The sequence below is a fragment of the Physeter macrocephalus genome, chromosome 7 (genome assembly GCF_002837175.3).
Source record: "Physeter macrocephalus isolate SW-GA chromosome 7, ASM283717v5, whole genome shotgun sequence".
NCBI lineage: Eukaryota > Metazoa > Chordata > Mammalia > Artiodactyla > Physeteridae > Physeter > Physeter macrocephalus.
The window spans coordinates 64,312,618-64,329,395 of record NC_041220.1 but is presented as its reverse complement, the minus strand read 5'-3'; the positions used below and the strand labels follow the sequence as shown (position 1 = coordinate 64,329,395).

At 38.4% G+C, this 16,778-nt stretch overlaps 1 protein-coding gene across 5 annotated transcripts in view; it reads right to left on the bottom strand.

Annotated features, from left to right (window-relative positions):
* ALB (albumin) overlaps positions 1 to 16,778 on the bottom strand; it is a 129,315-nt gene that overhangs the window by 74,656 nt on the left and 37,881 nt on the right. The window contains exon 1 of one of the 5 annotated variants that reach the window (XM_028491905.2): positions 2,356 to 2,406. The exons of the other annotated variants lie outside the window; for them this stretch is intronic. The gene's annotated coding sequence lies outside the window, so the exon portion shown is untranslated. Of the gene's footprint in view, positions 1 to 2,355; positions 2,407 to 16,778 lie in introns of those variants that run through there. 5 annotated transcript variants of the gene reach the window in all.

The window sequence follows — 16,778 nt, the reverse complement described above, 5'->3', positions numbered from 1 at the left end:
TGTATCTCTAAGTAAGCCATTAATATCCTACAGGATAATTCCCTTTTTACATAGTGTGTATTCTGTTGCCTCAAACTGAACCCTGACTAATATGCTACCTAATTTAGCTTCAGAATAAAACCAGACAAGGACAATACAAGAATGGAAAATTGTATTAGGATGCCATTTATAAGTATAGATGCAAAATCCTACATAGAAAATTAACAAATCAAATTCAGCACTGAAGAGCTAGAGCTAGAGGTGACCAAGTAGGATTTATTCCAGGAATTCCAGAATGGTTCAAGCTCAGAAAACCAATTGATGTGATTTACCACATAAATAGATTAAAAGAATAACATGACTATTTCCATTGAGGAAAAACTGCATTGAAAAAGTCAATATGCATTCATGATTTTTTTAAAAAATAGCAAACCAACAATAGAAGAAAATGGGCTTAACTGAAGGTCATTTAATAAAAACCTTCCATAAACATCATACTTCATGACCAAAAAACTAGAAATATTCTCTTCAGGGTCACAATACACAGATGCCCACTAAAGCCCCTGCTTTTCAATAATGTACCAGAGCTCTCAGATAATGAAATCAGAAAAGAAACATAAATAAGAATTATAAAAATTGTGAAGAAAGGATTTTATCAATATTCTTCTTTACTCTCATTGTGCAGCAACAAGGCTATTACCCTTCAAAAATAGAATAAATCATCTCTGCAACATCCAACCACCTTTTTTCCTTCTTTGTCAAGTGGAATGAATTGTGGCCAGTTAACTCTTTCCACCTTCAGTTCAATTAAACTTTACTTTTCCCCCGGTATAACCATTTATTTTAGATATTAAGACCTCTAAACCATTAAAAATTAGTGTTCTGAAGACAGGATACAAAAAATGTATAAGTAGGGTATTAGTTATCTTTTTGTGAACCATCACTTATAGTCATTGATTCTCAGACCCATGCATTCTGGCTCTGAGAAAAACTGTACCACGTATTTTTTGCTGGTTTCAAGCATACAATACATTATGCAAAACAACATCCTGACCTCTCAAGATATTGCATTCCCATCTAGCACCATAAGTTAGGCTTCACTAGTAATTTCTAACAACCTATAAGGCAGGTGGTAAGGAATAAACTGTAAACTATAAAATCAATTCCTTGGAGGCAATGCTGTGTGGAATACAATGACAGTAAATAAGATAGAAACTCCATGCAATCAGGGTGTTACCAAAATCATGGCAGAGAGAAATACAATCTATAGCCTTTCTAGCTACCTGCTCTCCGCCTACTCTACTCCAGTTTATGGCACTATTGCAGGAACACCCTAAGTGGAGGGCTCTCGGGATTCCTACCTCCTGGTATTCATGCTGTTGTATAATCCTCTCCTCTTGAGTGTGGGCAGAGTCTGTGACTTGGTTCTAGCCAGTAGATTATGGCAAAGGTAATGGAATGACACTCCTGTGACTACATTACATTATATAGCAAAAGATATCATTTTCATGATTACATCATGTTATAAAAGTCTCTATCTTAACACACTGGAGCAATGGACTCTCCTTGCAGGTAGGACTGGCTACATAATTTGTGGGGTCCAGTGCAAAAGCAAAATGTGAGACCCCTTGTTTAAAAATTATTAAGGATTTCAAAACAGTTACAGAAGAGCATTAAACCAAGTGTGGGCCTTCTAAGCACAGGGCCTTATGTGACAGCATAGAACACATGCCCAAAAAAGCCAGTTTTGTTTGTGGATTTGATGAAGTAAGTGGCCATGTTCATGAAGACTACATGCCAAGGAAATGTGGATAACCTCCAGACAATAGCCAGCAAAAAGCCAAGGCCTTCAGTCATACAGCCAACAACATGTATAAGCTTAGAATTGGATTCTTCCCCAGTCAAGCCTCCAAATAAAAATGTAGTCTGGCCAACACCTTGATTGCAGCCTTGTGAGACGCTGAGTAAAGGACTCAGCTAAGCCACGTGTAAAATTCTGACCTATGGAGACTGTGAAATAATAACTATGTTGTTATAAGCTGCTAATTTTGTGATAATTTTTATGTGGCAATAAAAAACTAATGGATTCATCACATAAAAGGTTGAGAATAAGTGCTGCTGTTGGCAAGTTAGGCATTCAGCAATGGTAACCAAATCAGCCTTCAGAAGTAAACACTGATGTTGCTACATTCATGCATAGCCTCTATTCCTGAAGGATTGGGTCCATTAGAAGAGGTCTATCCATGTATTTTTCTTCTCAAACCTCCTTGTCTCTAAGATTCCTATCTTCCTCCTTCCAGGTCCATTAGCCAATGATGTTGAATGAGTATAGATTCATTACCCAAGCCACACCTTCCATGAAGTCTGGAGATTTACCTGAAGTACTCAACATTCCACCCATTAGGAGGAATTCCTTCTTATGTTCCTTTAGTGTCAACTTTAAGTGGAGTTGTAAGGCAGTAGCAGTTTACTTCCACTTGGTGCCAGAAAATCATGTAGACTGATCTGTTAACCAGAGTCAGATATTTAGGTATTAAGAAACCGCCCACAAGAACTTAAATGAGATTGAGGGGGAAATGACAGTGTGGCAGATAGCTGGCTCAGAATGTGAGTTATCCGCTTGTGCAACTTACTTGTGTCTTGGATATTCTCAGTCTTGGTTCCTTTTATATCACTTCCATTTGATGATAGAATACTGCTGGACATGACCAACTGTTGGGTTACTTTGATTTGATAACACATGGTTCATAATGGGAAGCTCTGATCAAGTAGTCACTTTGTCTTCTGATCAAGGATTTACTATTTACCTTTATGGTAATCATGCCAATTTGCCTCTATTGATTAAGTGTTTCTAATTAACTTTTGCTAACCTAGAATCTTTTCATCCTCACTGAAGTGGAGTATATAAGATGCTGGCATTCTCCTGTCTAATGTATTTCTCAAGGATTTGGTAGAGGAATTGCCCTCTGGACCCACTTTAGGAATATAGTTAGGAGTGAGGAGAGTAAGATGCATATAACAAATTACTCCAACATTTCCACCTCCCAAATCTTTAATTCTTTTTTCTTTTGTTCTTTATGGTATATCAATTTATTTTAATATGAACTATTGTCTAGATTTAAGTCAACCAAAACAGAAAACAATTAAAACCACTCCCAGATGTTTAAGCTAGTGAATTAGAAATCAAATTTCTGAATAGGGTACCCTTATAGGTAAATTGTTAAATCTTAAATTATATTCTTCCTTTTTATTGGTCTAGCATGCTCAGATTCCATTATCATATGTACTGGTCAAATTTCTTTTAGCTAATTTTCAATCTATGCCCTAAGTTAAAAATTTGAGAATGTCATTTCTTTTTTTTTTAACTCTTTGGCATATTTAGAAAGAACACTCCCAGCCCACTCCTGATGCTCATCTATAACAGTCAGCATTTTTAGTTGGAAACTAAAAATAACCAAGATCAACTGATTTAAGCAAAATAGGAAACTATTAAAAGGATTTGGGGTAGCTCATAGAATCATTAGGAAGCCTAGACAATTAGAGACAGGGCTTTGCACCAAAAACAATGCCAAAAATCACACCATACAACTGGTTTAATGAGAACCCCACTGTGATTTCACCAAACAACAGTTGTTGAAGCCTACACAGTAAACAGAGCTATCTTTGTATACTAAATGCCACCCAATAGCATGGGTGCCACTACTGCTATAAAATTTAATCTTGTGCAATGACCTACACAGTGATCCAGAGTTCCTCTCACCTGATTCATTAACTCCCAATTCCAAGTACCCAGGCAAGATCATGTGTCCACACCTTAGGTGTAAGGGAAGCTGAGATAGCAAGTATTTGACATTTTCAGTGTTTATAGTGGAAAGTAGGCTCTGCCTCCCACCATATTAACAAAATAGGACGTTCCCAAAGCATAGGAGGGCAAATTAATAAATGAGCAGCCAAAATGAGTACCAAATGTCAACTATGATTGAAATTACACATATTATATGTACTCTGTGATCCACAAATTCTGCCTCTAGAACTCCTAAAGAAATTCTCACGCACATACAAGACAGGAACAAGGATGTTTTCTTTTTTTTTTAAATAGTAATCTTTTTATTTATTTATTTATTTTTATATTTTATTTTTGGCTGTGTTGGGTCTTTGTTTCTGTGCGAGGGCTTTCTCTAGTTGCGGCAAGTGGGGGCCACTGTTCATCGCGGTGCACGGGGCCCTTCACTATCGCGGCCTCTCCTGTTGCGGAGCACAGGCTCCAGATGCGCAGGCTCAGTAGTTGTGGCTCACGGGCCTAGTTGCTCTGCAGCATGTGGGATCTTCCCAGACCAGGGCTCAAACCCGTGTCCCCTGCATTAGCAGGCAGGTTCTCAACCACTGTGCCACCAGGGAAGCCCCAAGGATGTTTTCTGAAGCATTGTATGTAATAACAAAAATGTGTGGGGGGGGACACAAATGCCATTGGTAGAGGATTAGATAAATAGGTTGTGATATGTTAAAATATTATGTCATTTTAAAAAAAATTCAGGTATTGAAAAACTACCATGTCAGATACAATACTAAGCACTGTGGATGGAGACTGGGGTGGGATGGGGAGAGGTTTACAAATATGAATTTCCAAAAGACTGCTTATGAGATGTTCCTAATGGAGTGGAAGTATAGACACATCAGTATATCACTGGTACATATGTAATGTAACAAAGGCTCAAATGGATCATGCTGTGATGATGCAGTTAGAAGAATCTGTCTGCATTAGTAGGAGAGACATCACAGAGGAAGAAGACACATATGTAAGTTAGGCCTTAAAATATGTACGAGTATATGACGTAAAGGAGGAGAGTTCCATTCCAGGAAGTACAAATTTTACTTGTAAAGTCACTAAAGCTTGTTTTTCTGAAAAGTGCTTTTAAAGTATTGACATTGTTCAGGAGATCTAAATACACATTTCCTCAAAGAAGACCTACAGATGGGCAACAAGCACATGAAAAGATGCTAAATATTGCTAATTATTAGAGAAATGCAAATCAAAGCTACAATGAGGTATCACTTCACACCAGTCAGAATGGCCATCATCAAAAAGTCTATTATTTAAATACATGCTGGAGAAGGTGGGGAGAAAAGAGAACCCTCCTACACTGTTGGTAGGAATGTAAATTGGTATGAGCCATTATGGAAAACAGTATGGAGCTTCCTTTAAAAACTAAAAATGGAGTTAACATATGATCTAACAATCCCACTCCTAGGCATGTATCCAGACAAAACTCAGTCTGAAAAGATACATGCACCCCAATGTTCATAGTAGCACTATTCACAGTAGCCAAGACATGGAAGCAACCTAAATGTCCATCAACAGATGAATGGATAAAGGTGATGTGGTATTTATATATATATAATGGAATATTAATCACCCATAAAAAAGAATGAAATAATGCCATTTGCAGCAACATGGATGGACCTAGAGATAATCATACTAAGTGAAGTAAGTCAGACAAAGAGAAATATCATATGATATCACTTATATGTGGAATCTAAAAAAAAATATAATGGAATATTAATCACCCATAAAAAAGAATGAAATAATGCCATTTGCAGCAACATGGATGGACCTAGAGATAATCATACTAAGTGAAGTAAGTCAGACAAAGAGAAATATCATATGATATCACTTATATGTGGAATCTAAAAAAAATGATACAAATGAACTTATTTACAAAATAGGAACAGACTCACAGACATAGAAAGCAATCTTCTGGTTACCAAAGGGGAAGGGGGGGTATACCTTAGGAGTATGGGATTAGCAGATACAAACTACTATATATAAAATAAATAGACAACAAGATCCTACTGTCAAGCAGGGGAAACTATATTCAATATCTTGTAATAAACTATAAGGGAAAGGATGTGAAAAAGAATATATATATATAACCCCTCCCAGCTACTCACCAGCTTCACCCAGCTACTCTCCCACCTTGCCCAGCTACTCGCCTACATCACCAAGCAGCTACTGACCAGCTTTCCCAAGCTACTCGCCCACCAGCCCTAACTATTCTCTAACCAGTCCTAATTACACTCAGATGTCACCCAGCTATAGCCCAACATCCCCCAGCTACACACCTACTATTCCCAACTACACACTGAGGAGCCCCAGCTACAGCCCAACCACGCCAAGCTACTCTCCGACTTCACCCAGCTTCTCCCTGACCTCGCCAAGCTACTCCCCTTTGAGCCCATAATACACACTACAGTCTCCCATCTATACCCCAAGCTCGCCCAGCTACAGCCCCAGCCCTCCCAGCTACAGCCCAAACTCTGGCAAAGTACACCCCAACCAGTCCTTCCTACAGCCACAGCTCACCAGAGTACACCCCGACCTCTCCCAAGTACTCACCTACAAGCCCGAAATATTCATCCACCTCCCCCAAGTACTCTCCTACCAGTCCCACCTACTCACCCACCACCCCAAAATACTCACCAACATCTCCTACTTATCAGACTCTCTGGTCTATACCCCAACTTCCCCCAAGTATTCGCCCACCTACTCACCCACCTCCCCCCAGTACTCACCCACCAGCCCTACCTACTCTCCTGCTTCCCCCAAAGGCTCAACCTACTCGCCCACCTCCCCTAGCTACTCACCCACCAGCCCCCCTATAGGCTTACCAGCCCAGCCATCAGCCCAGATGACAGTGATGAGGAGAACTGAGGGTGGGCATTGGGCAGTGGCCCTGGCAAGGCGAAGGGCAGCTTCGGGATGCTCTGCATTCATCCCTTTCCCCACGGGTGCAGGCCCCAGTCCACCTCCTTTGTGCATAGCTCCTTGTGACAGAGTTTCCTGTTGAAGTTCTGGTCCCATTTCTGCCAGGGCTTTTGTCTTGTTCTCCACTTGTCCTGTCTCAGAACCCAGTCACCCGCTGTGGTGTTCTCCTTCCTGCTCCACCTACACCAGACCTGTCCCCAAATCCAGGATCCTTCTTGCATGTGGCTTGATTCGGGGTAAAGTGTATTTTAACTCCTTAGGGGTAGTTCCTACTCTGGGTTGTTACATCTGATCCTCCTGAAGAGCAAAGCGAAAGCTGCTTTTTTTTATTATTTTATTTTTTGAAGTTTAAGTAAAGTTTACTAATTTTGACAAAAAAAACACCACACAAACACTACACATAACACTCCAATTTTTGTCCACTTAAATTTCTGCCATTTCATATTACACCATTGAAAATGTTTCCTACAAGTAAAGCAATTATAATTTGGCCAATCAAAGATAAATAATTCATTCATAGAAAACCAATCAATAATAAAATTGATGCCAAAAAATTAAACAACCTATAAAAAATGGATAAAGTCCTAGAAATATACAGTGTACCAAAACTGAGACATGAAGAAATGGAAAATCTGAACAGACCAGTTACTAGTAAGGAAATTGAATCAGTAATCAAAAGCCTCCCAACAAAGAAAAGTTCAGGACAAAATGGCTTCACTGGTGAATTCTACCAAACATTTAAAGGAGAACTAATAGACTTCTCTCGTGGCACAGTGGTTAAGAACCTGCCTGCCAACACAGGGGACGTGAGTTCGATCCCTGGTCCGGGAAGATCCCACATGCTGCAGAGCAACTAATCCCGTGCACCACAAGTACTGAGCCTGCGCTCTAGAGCCCGTGAGCCACAACTACTGAAGCCTGCATGCCTAGAGCCTGAGCTCTGCAACAAGAGAAGCCACCACAATGAGAAGCCCATGCACCACAACAAAGAGTAGCCCCCACTTGCCGAAATTAGAGAAAGCCCACATGCAGCAACGAAGACCCAATGCAGCAAAAAATTAATAAATAAATTTATTTTTTAAAAAAGAACTAATACCAATTCTTCTCAAACTCTTTCCAAAAATAGAAAGTGAGGGAACACTTCCAAACTCATTTTACAAGGCCAGCATCACCCTGATATCAAAACCGACAAGGATATTACAAGAAAAGAAAATTGACCAATAACCCTGATGAATATAGATGCAAAAATCCTCAACAAAATATTAGCAAATTGAATTCAATAGAACAGTTAAAGGATCATACACCATGATCAAATGGCATTTTTTCCTGGGATTCAAGGATGGTTCAACATACACAAATCAATCAGTGTAATACATCCTATTAATAAAATGAAGAATGAAAATCATAATGATCATCTCAATAGATGCTTACAAAGTATTTAACAAAATTCAACATCCATTTATGATAAAAACTCTCAACAAAGTAGGTATAGAGGGAATGTACCTCAAAATAATAAAGGCCATATATGACAAGCCACAGTTAACATCATATTCAACAGTGAAAAGCTGAAAGCTTTTCCTCTAAGATCAGGAAAAAGACAAGGATTCTCACTCTCACTACTCTTATTCAACATAGTACTGAGAGTCCTAGCCATAGCAGTTAGGCACAAAAAAGAAATAAAAGGGAACCAGAGAAAAAATGAAATTGTCTCTATTTGCAAATGACATGATAGTATATATAGAAAAGAATATATATGTATACTATATATATATACTTTATATATATACATATATAAAGAACAAAGCTGGAGACATCATGCATCCTGCTTTCAAACTATATTACAAAACTAGAGTAATCCAAACAGTATGGTACTGGCATAAAAACAGACACATGGATCAGTGGAACAGAACAGAGAGCCCAGAAATAAACCCATGTATATATGGTCATTTAATTTATAACAAAGAGAGCCAAGAATATACACGGGGGAAAGGATAATCTCGTCAATAAATGTTGGGAAAACTGGACAGACTAATGCAAAAAAAAAGAACCTATATTTCTATCTTACACCATTCACAAAAATTAACTCAAAATGAATTAAAGATTTGAATTTAAAACCTGAAACCATAAAATTCCTAGACAAAAACATAGGGGGTAATTGCCTTGACACTGGTCTTGGTAATAATTTTTTAGATTTGACATCAAAAGGAAAGACAATGATAGCAAAAATAAACAAGTGGGATACATCAAACTAAAAAACTTCTGCACAGCAAAAGAAAACATCAACAATATAAAAAGACAACCTATGGAATGGGAGAAAATATTTGCAAATCACACATCTGATAAAGCGTTAATGTCCAAAATATATATAAAGTCATACAACTTAATAGCTTAAAACCAAACAATCCAATTTAAAAACAAGCAGAGGAACTGAGTAGACATTTTTCCAAAGAAGACATATAAATGGCCAACAGATACATGAAAAGGTGCTCAACATCACTAATTATCATAAAAGTACAAATCAAAGCCACAACGAAATACCACCTCACACCTGTTAGAATGGCTATCATCAAAGAAATCAAGAGATGGACAGTATTGGTGATGATATGGAGAAAAGAGAACACTTGTACACTGTTTGTGGGAATGTAAATTGGTGCAGCCACTATGGAAAACAGTAGAGAAGCTCCTTAAAAGATGAAAAATAGGGCTTCCCTGGTGGCGCAGTGGTTGAGAGTCCGCCTGCCCATGCAGGGGACATGGGTTCGTGCCCCGGTCCGGGAGGATCCCACGTGCCGCAGAGCCGCTAGGCCCGTGAGCCATGGCCAAGCCTGCACGTCCGGAGCCTGTGCTCCGCAACGGGAGAGGCCAAAACAGTGAGAGGCCCGCGTACCGCAAAAAAAAAAAAAAAAAGATGAAAAATAGAACTACCGTATGATCCAACAATCCCATTTTTGGGTGTATATTGAAAAGAAATGAAAACAGAATATTGAAGTGATGACTGCACTCCCATGTTCATTGTAGCATTACTTGCAATAGCCAAAATATGGAAACAACCTAAGTGTCCATCAACGAATAAATGGATAAAGAAAATGTAATATATAGAGAATATATACATTGTTTATACACACACACACACACACACACACACACTGGAATATTATTCAGCCATGAGAAAGGAAATCCCTTCACTTGTGATAACATAGATAGAACTTAAAGGCCTTATGCTAAGTGAAATAAGCTAGACAAAGACAGACAAATAACTGCATAGCATCACTCATGTGGATCATACGGAATCTTTTTTTAAAAAAAGTCAAATTCATAGAAACAAAGTAGAAAAGTGGTTGCCAGGAGCTGGGGGGTGGGGCAAATGAGGAGAGGTTGGTAAAAAGGTACAGAATTTCAGCTATAAGATGGGTAAAGCCTGAGGATCTAATGTAAAACATGGTGACTATATAGTTGATAACACTGGATTGTATAACTGAAATTTGCTAAGGGACTAGAACTGAAATATTCTTTAAAAAAATTAAAAATAAATCTGTGTGGTGAGGGCTAGGTTAATTAACTAAAAGGGGGGAATCCTTTCACAATGTATATGTATATCAATTAATCACAATATACAATTTAGATATCTTACAATTTTATTTGTCAATTATACTTCAATAAAGCTGAATTTTTTAAATGATAATAAAGCTGAGTTACTTTTCCACCTTAAGCAATAAAAACTTTTGAAAATGTTGCCATCTAGTGGTGTCAAACAAAAAAAATAATTAATAACTAGTAAATCGTTCAACCACGTTTCCTAGGAAAACTTTCCTTAGCAGTTTTCAAATAAGCAAATGCTACTCTTGTGCCTATGCTTTAAGAAGTACTCTGGACTTAGGCTATGGAACTTTAAAATTTGGCTTCATCATTTACCAGCTGAATGGTAAATGCCACAGGCAAGATGCTTAATTTCTCTGTAAAATGCACATAATGGTAGTACCTACCTCCCAGAATTAAGAAAAATTAATAAGAAAATCCATATAAACTTGTTTAGCACTGTGTTTGGCTCATAGTATGCACCCAGTAAGTAGTCATTATTATATTACTTGACGGGGAAAGAGTTGCAAACTATTTGGGTTGTCAGTGAGAATGAAGTTTGAGTGATACAGCACTTAAAACTATGGCACTTTATTTTGTCAAATCTGGTTAGAGTATTATACTTCTTTCTTGAAGCCGTAGAAACATTGGTATATGGTTGCTATCTAGATGGCAGGTGTTAATGACTGGTATTCTCTAATTTTAAAAGGTCCCTGGGGCTTCCCTGGTGGCTCAGTGGTTAAGAATCTGCCTGCCAAAGCAGGGGACACGGGTTCGAGCCCTGGTCCGGAAAGATCCCACATGCCACGGAGCAGCTAAGCTTGTGAACCACAACTACTGAGCCCACGTGCCACAACTACTGAAGCGTGCATAGAGCCCATGCTCCACAACAAGAGAAGCCACTGCAATGAGAAGCCCGTGCACCGCAATGAAGAGTAGCCCCCGCTTGCCACAACTAGAGAAAGCCCGCGCAGCAACGAAGACCCAACACAGCCAAAAATAAATAAATAAAATAAATAATTTTTTTTTAAAAAGAAAAAAAAGTCCCTGAATCTGACCATAATTGTGATTTACTGTCAAAATATTTATAAAGTATAATTTATCCCTGATTTGGTCTGTTGGCTATTTTTTTTTTAATGTAAATCTTTCTAGGAGAGCACAAATGGAAGTGGAAGAAAGGCAGCTTCACTAGTTGGTTAAAAAAATTGAGGCTCATGTAAGATGCAATCATCTCTAAAACTGCCTGTCATGAAGGTAAGGCTGATGGACCTGGTCCTCTCTTTATTATATCCTTTCAGCTATAGTATTGCAATGACTTATTCTATTCTTCAAGACAGTCCTTACAGCTTACTTTAACTTGATTTCACCTACCCAGTGACGCATAAATAGTGTGATTTTTAAAATATATTTGACTAAAATGTCCTCTGAGATCTCCAAGGATATGATGACAAAATAGTTAGATCACACCACAGTTGAGAATTTACAGGTATGCAACCAGCAATATTCATAGTATTAGTTAGTTTCCAGGAAGATCCCACATGCCGTGGAGCGGCTGGGCCCGTGAGCCGTGGCCGCTGAGCCTGCGTGTCCGGAGTCTGTGCTCCGCAACGCGAGAGGCCAAAACAGTGAGAGGCCCGCGTACCGCAAAAAAAAAAAAAAAAAGATGAAAAATAGAACTACCGTATGATCCAACAATCCCATTTTTGGGTGTATATTGAAAAGAAATGAAAACAGAATATTGAAGTGATGACTGCACTCCCATGTTCATTGTAGCATTACTTGCAATAGCCAAAATATGGAAACAACCTAAGTGTCCATCAACGAATAAATGGATAAAGAAAATGTAATATATAGAGAATATATACATTGTTTATACACACACACACACACACACACACACACTGGAATATTATTCAGCCATGAGAAAGGAAATCCCTTCACTTGTGATAACATAGATAGAACTTAAAGGCCTTATGCTAAGTGAAATAAGCTAGACAAAGACAGACAAATAACTGCATAGCATCACTCATGTGGATCATACGGAATCTTTTTTTAAAAAAAGTCAAATTCATAGAAACAAAGTAGAAAAGTGGTTGCCAGGAGCTGGGGGGTGGGGCAAATGAGGAGAGGTTGGTAAAAAGGTACAGAATTTCAGCTATAAGATGGGTAAAGCCTGAGGATCTAATGTAAAACATGGTGACTATATAGTTGATAACACTGGATTGTATAACTGAAATTTGCTAAGGGACTAGAACTGAAATATTCTTTAAAAAAATTAAAAATAAATCTGTGTGGTGAGGGCTAGGTTAATTAACTAAAAGGGGGGAATCCTTTCACAATGTATATGTATATCAATTAATCACAATATACAATTTAGATATCTTACAATTTTATTTGTCAATTATACTTCAATAAAGCTGAATTTTTTAAATGATAATAAAGCTGAGTTACTTTTCCACCTTAAGCAATAAAAACTTTTGAAAATGTTGCCATCTAGTGGTGTCAAACAAAAAAAATAATTAATAACTAGTAAATCGTTCAACCACGTTTCCTAGGAAAACTTTCCTTAGCAGTTTTCAAATAAGCAAATGCTACTCTTGTGCCTATGCTTTAAGAAGTACTCTGGACTTAGGCTATGGAACTTTAAAATTTGGCTTCATCATTTACCAGCTGAATGGTAAATGCCACAGGCAAGATGCTTAATTTCTCTGTAAAATGCACATAATGGTAGTACCTACCTCCCAGAATTAAGAAAAATTAATAAGAAAATCCATATAAACTTGTTTAGCACTGTGTTTGGCTCATAGTATGCACCCAGTAAGTAGTCATTATTATATTACTTGACGGGGAAAGAGTTGCAAACTATTTGGGTTGTCAGTGAGAATGAAGTTTGAGTGATACAGCACTTAAAACTATGGCACTTTATTTTGTCAAATCTGGTTAGAGTATTATACTTCTTTCTTGAAGCCGTAGAAACATTGGTATATGGTTGCTATCTAGATGGCAGGTGTTAATGACTGGTATTCTCTAATTTTAAAAGGTCCCTGGGGCTTCCCTGGTGGCTCAGTGGTTAAGAATCTGCCTGCCAAAGCAGGGGACACGGGTTCGAGCCCTGGTCCGGAAAGATCCCACATGCCACGGAGCAGCTAAGCTTGTGAACCACAACTACTGAGCCCACGTGCCACAACTACTGAAGCGTGCATAGAGCCCATGCTCCACAACAAGAGAAGCCACTGCAATGAGAAGCCCGTGCACCGCAATGAAGAGTAGCCCCCGCTTGCCACAACTAGAGAAAGCCCGCGCAGCAACGAAGACCCAACACAGCCAAAAATAAATAAATAAAATAAATAATTTTTTTTTAAAAAGAAAAAAAAGTCCCTGAATCTGACCATAATTGTGATTTACTGTCAAAATATTTATAAAGTATAATTTATCCCTGATTTGGTCTGTTGGCTATTTTTTTTTTAATGTAAATCTTTCTAGGAGAGCACAAATGGAAGTGGAAGAAAGGCAGCTTCACTAGTTGGTTAAAAAAATTGAGGCTCATGTAAGATGCAATCATCTCTAAAACTGCCTGTCATGAAGGTAAGGCTGATGGACCTGGTCCTCTCTTTATTATATCCTTTCAGCTATAGTATTGCAATGACTTATTCTATTCTTCAAGACAGTCCTTACAGCTTACTTTAACTTGATTTCACCTACCCAGTGACGCATAAATAGTGTGATTTTTAAAATATATTTGACTAAAATGTCCTCTGAGATCTCCAAGGATATGATGACAAAATAGTTAGATCACACCACAGTTGAGAATTTACAGGTATGCAACCAGCAATATTCATAGTATTAGTTAGTGGACTGGAGTCAATCTGAGAGGTAAAAATCATGCCACAAGACTCTGTCATGAACTCTTCTTTCTCAATATTTTTATCAAAAACCTGATGAATAAAGCATGCTTTAAGTTGCAGAAAATTTTGGGTGGATAGATGTGGCACGCAGCCTCTAAGATGACCCCAATTATTCCTGCCTCCTGGTAGTCACACCTTTGTGGGATCCCCTCCCCTTGTGTGCAAACTGGTCCTAATAACTCACTTCTAATGAATATAATACAGCAAAAGTGATGGGAGTTGCTTCTGAAATTAGGTTACGAAGAGATTATGGCCTCCATTTTGCATGCTTTTTTCTTGCTGTCTCTTGCTAACTCGCTGTGATAGAATCCAGCTGTCCTATGGAGAGACCTCCCTGACAAGGAACTGAGAGAGACCTCTGGCCAACAGCCCTGGAGGAACTGAATTCTGCCAAAAACCACACGAGTGAGCTCAGAAACAGGTCTTCTCTTAGTTGAGGTTTCACATGCGACTGCACCCCAGACACCTTCATTACAGTCTGTTAAGGGACTTCCAGGCAGAGGTAACCAGATAAGCCATGCCCTGGATTCTTGACCCACAGAAACTCTGAGATAATATTGTTTTGTATTTTAAGCCATTAAATTGTGGGAATAATTTGTTATACAGCAATAGATAACCAGTTCAGTTGATCAGGGGTCAGCAAACTACAGCCTGCAGGCCAAATCTGGTCTGACACCTGCCATTGTATGGCCTTGGGCTAAGAATGGTCTTTACATTTAGAAGAGTTTTTTTTGTTTGTTTGTTTGTTAATGAAAGAAAAAGAATGATATGTAACAAAGACCTATGGCCCACAAAGCCTAAAATATTCACTAGGTTTTTCAGAAAAAGCTTGCCAACAGTAAATAATATGATCCATAGCAGAATCAAGATTCAAAATGATTACCTTAACTCACTAAAATAAAGAAGTGAAGGTAATGAGATAAAATTTAGCAGTCATTAATAAAAAAAGTTCTGCCCTTAAATTCAAAAACTCAATCTCAGAAATATAGGATAGTGATCATGTGAATAGAATTAGAATATTTTAGTGGATCCAGGTCTCACAAAAAGCTAAAATATGGTGTGGATACTTTAAGTTAATATAATCCAAGATTGTATTAACATAAATATAAACCTAGTTCACAGAGAAATATAACCTCAAGACTACTCAACACATGTGGTGTATTTTAACATGGATAATTTTTAAATTGATTAGAGACAGTGGAGAAGGCATTTGTATTTATTTTGGTGGAAAAGCCTTTTAAATTTACTTTCTTAAATAATTGCAAGATTATTTTTTAATCAATATGATAGGTGGAACTACTAGTATCCAAATTTATGTATTTTATCTGTATTAATCTCTCTCCATATTTTTTTTAACTTGAATCTTCCTTTGATGCCTATTTGTAGTTTATGTTGAATAACATGCTTATAATTTTCATGGCTGTCTTTCCCTTCCTCTTACATAACTGTGTTTGACTATGGAGGTGGGAGATGTTTGGTGTATTTAAGAGTATTATGTCCTATATATCTTTTACAACCTCTTAAAATTGGTCTGTCACGGTCTATCTATGTTTTCATATCCTGTATACATCTGTGCCCAAAAATGTATCCCAGAGCTTTGAGGTAAGAGTCACTGCAGAACAAAATGCATCTAGAAACAAACAAAAAGCAGATCATTCATTTAAAACTAACTCTAAATTCACATTTATACTCGTCATGAATGAGAAACATAGAGAATAACCAAATATGTTTCAACTTACTTGAATTCAGTTTTGAAGACTGACTGGAGATATGACGTACCCAGAGACACAATTAGCTCCACTCATTCCTTTTTTACAGTAAAAACTACTCTCTCCTGGCTTTTCTACTGGTGTAGTTTATTTTAACCTCATAGTCCACCATTCCTTGTTTCCTGTTATTCCTGAGAAATTGCTCTGAACTGATAAGGAGTCACTGACTCAGATCCAATGGCTCCTTCAGCTCCCATACCAGCCAGTGGTAGGACAATCAGGGAGGACTGGTGATAAGAAGAGCCTTTGATGCTGAACCCTGGAAAGCAGAATGTAGAGGCACTAAGAGAGTTCCTCTTTATTTTATTTTATTTTTGGCTGCTTTGGGTCTTTGTTGCTGCAAGCGGTCTTTTCTCTAGTTGTGGTGAGCAGGGGCTACTCTTCATTGTGGTGTGCAGGCTTCTCATTGCGGTGTCTTCTCTTGTCGTGGAGCAGGGCTCTAGTCTCGCGGGCTTCAGTAGTTGTGGCTCGTGGGCTCTAGAGCACAGGCTCAGTAGTTGTGGTGCACGGGCTTAGTTGCTCCGCGGCATGTGGGATCTTCCAGGACCAGGGCTCGAACCAGTGTCCCCTGCGTTGGCAGGCGGATTCTTAACCACTGAGCCACCAGGGAAGCCTGAGGGTTCCTCTTGAGAACAGTATTTCTCCCTCAGAATGAGTGAAAAGTGACTGCCATTTTCATATTCTAGAGGGAGGTGCAGACTTTCACTAAGCTGATTCAATGATGAAAAGACAGGGATTAAAAGAAAGAAAAGGGCTTCCCTGGTGGCGCAGTGGTTGCGCGTCTGC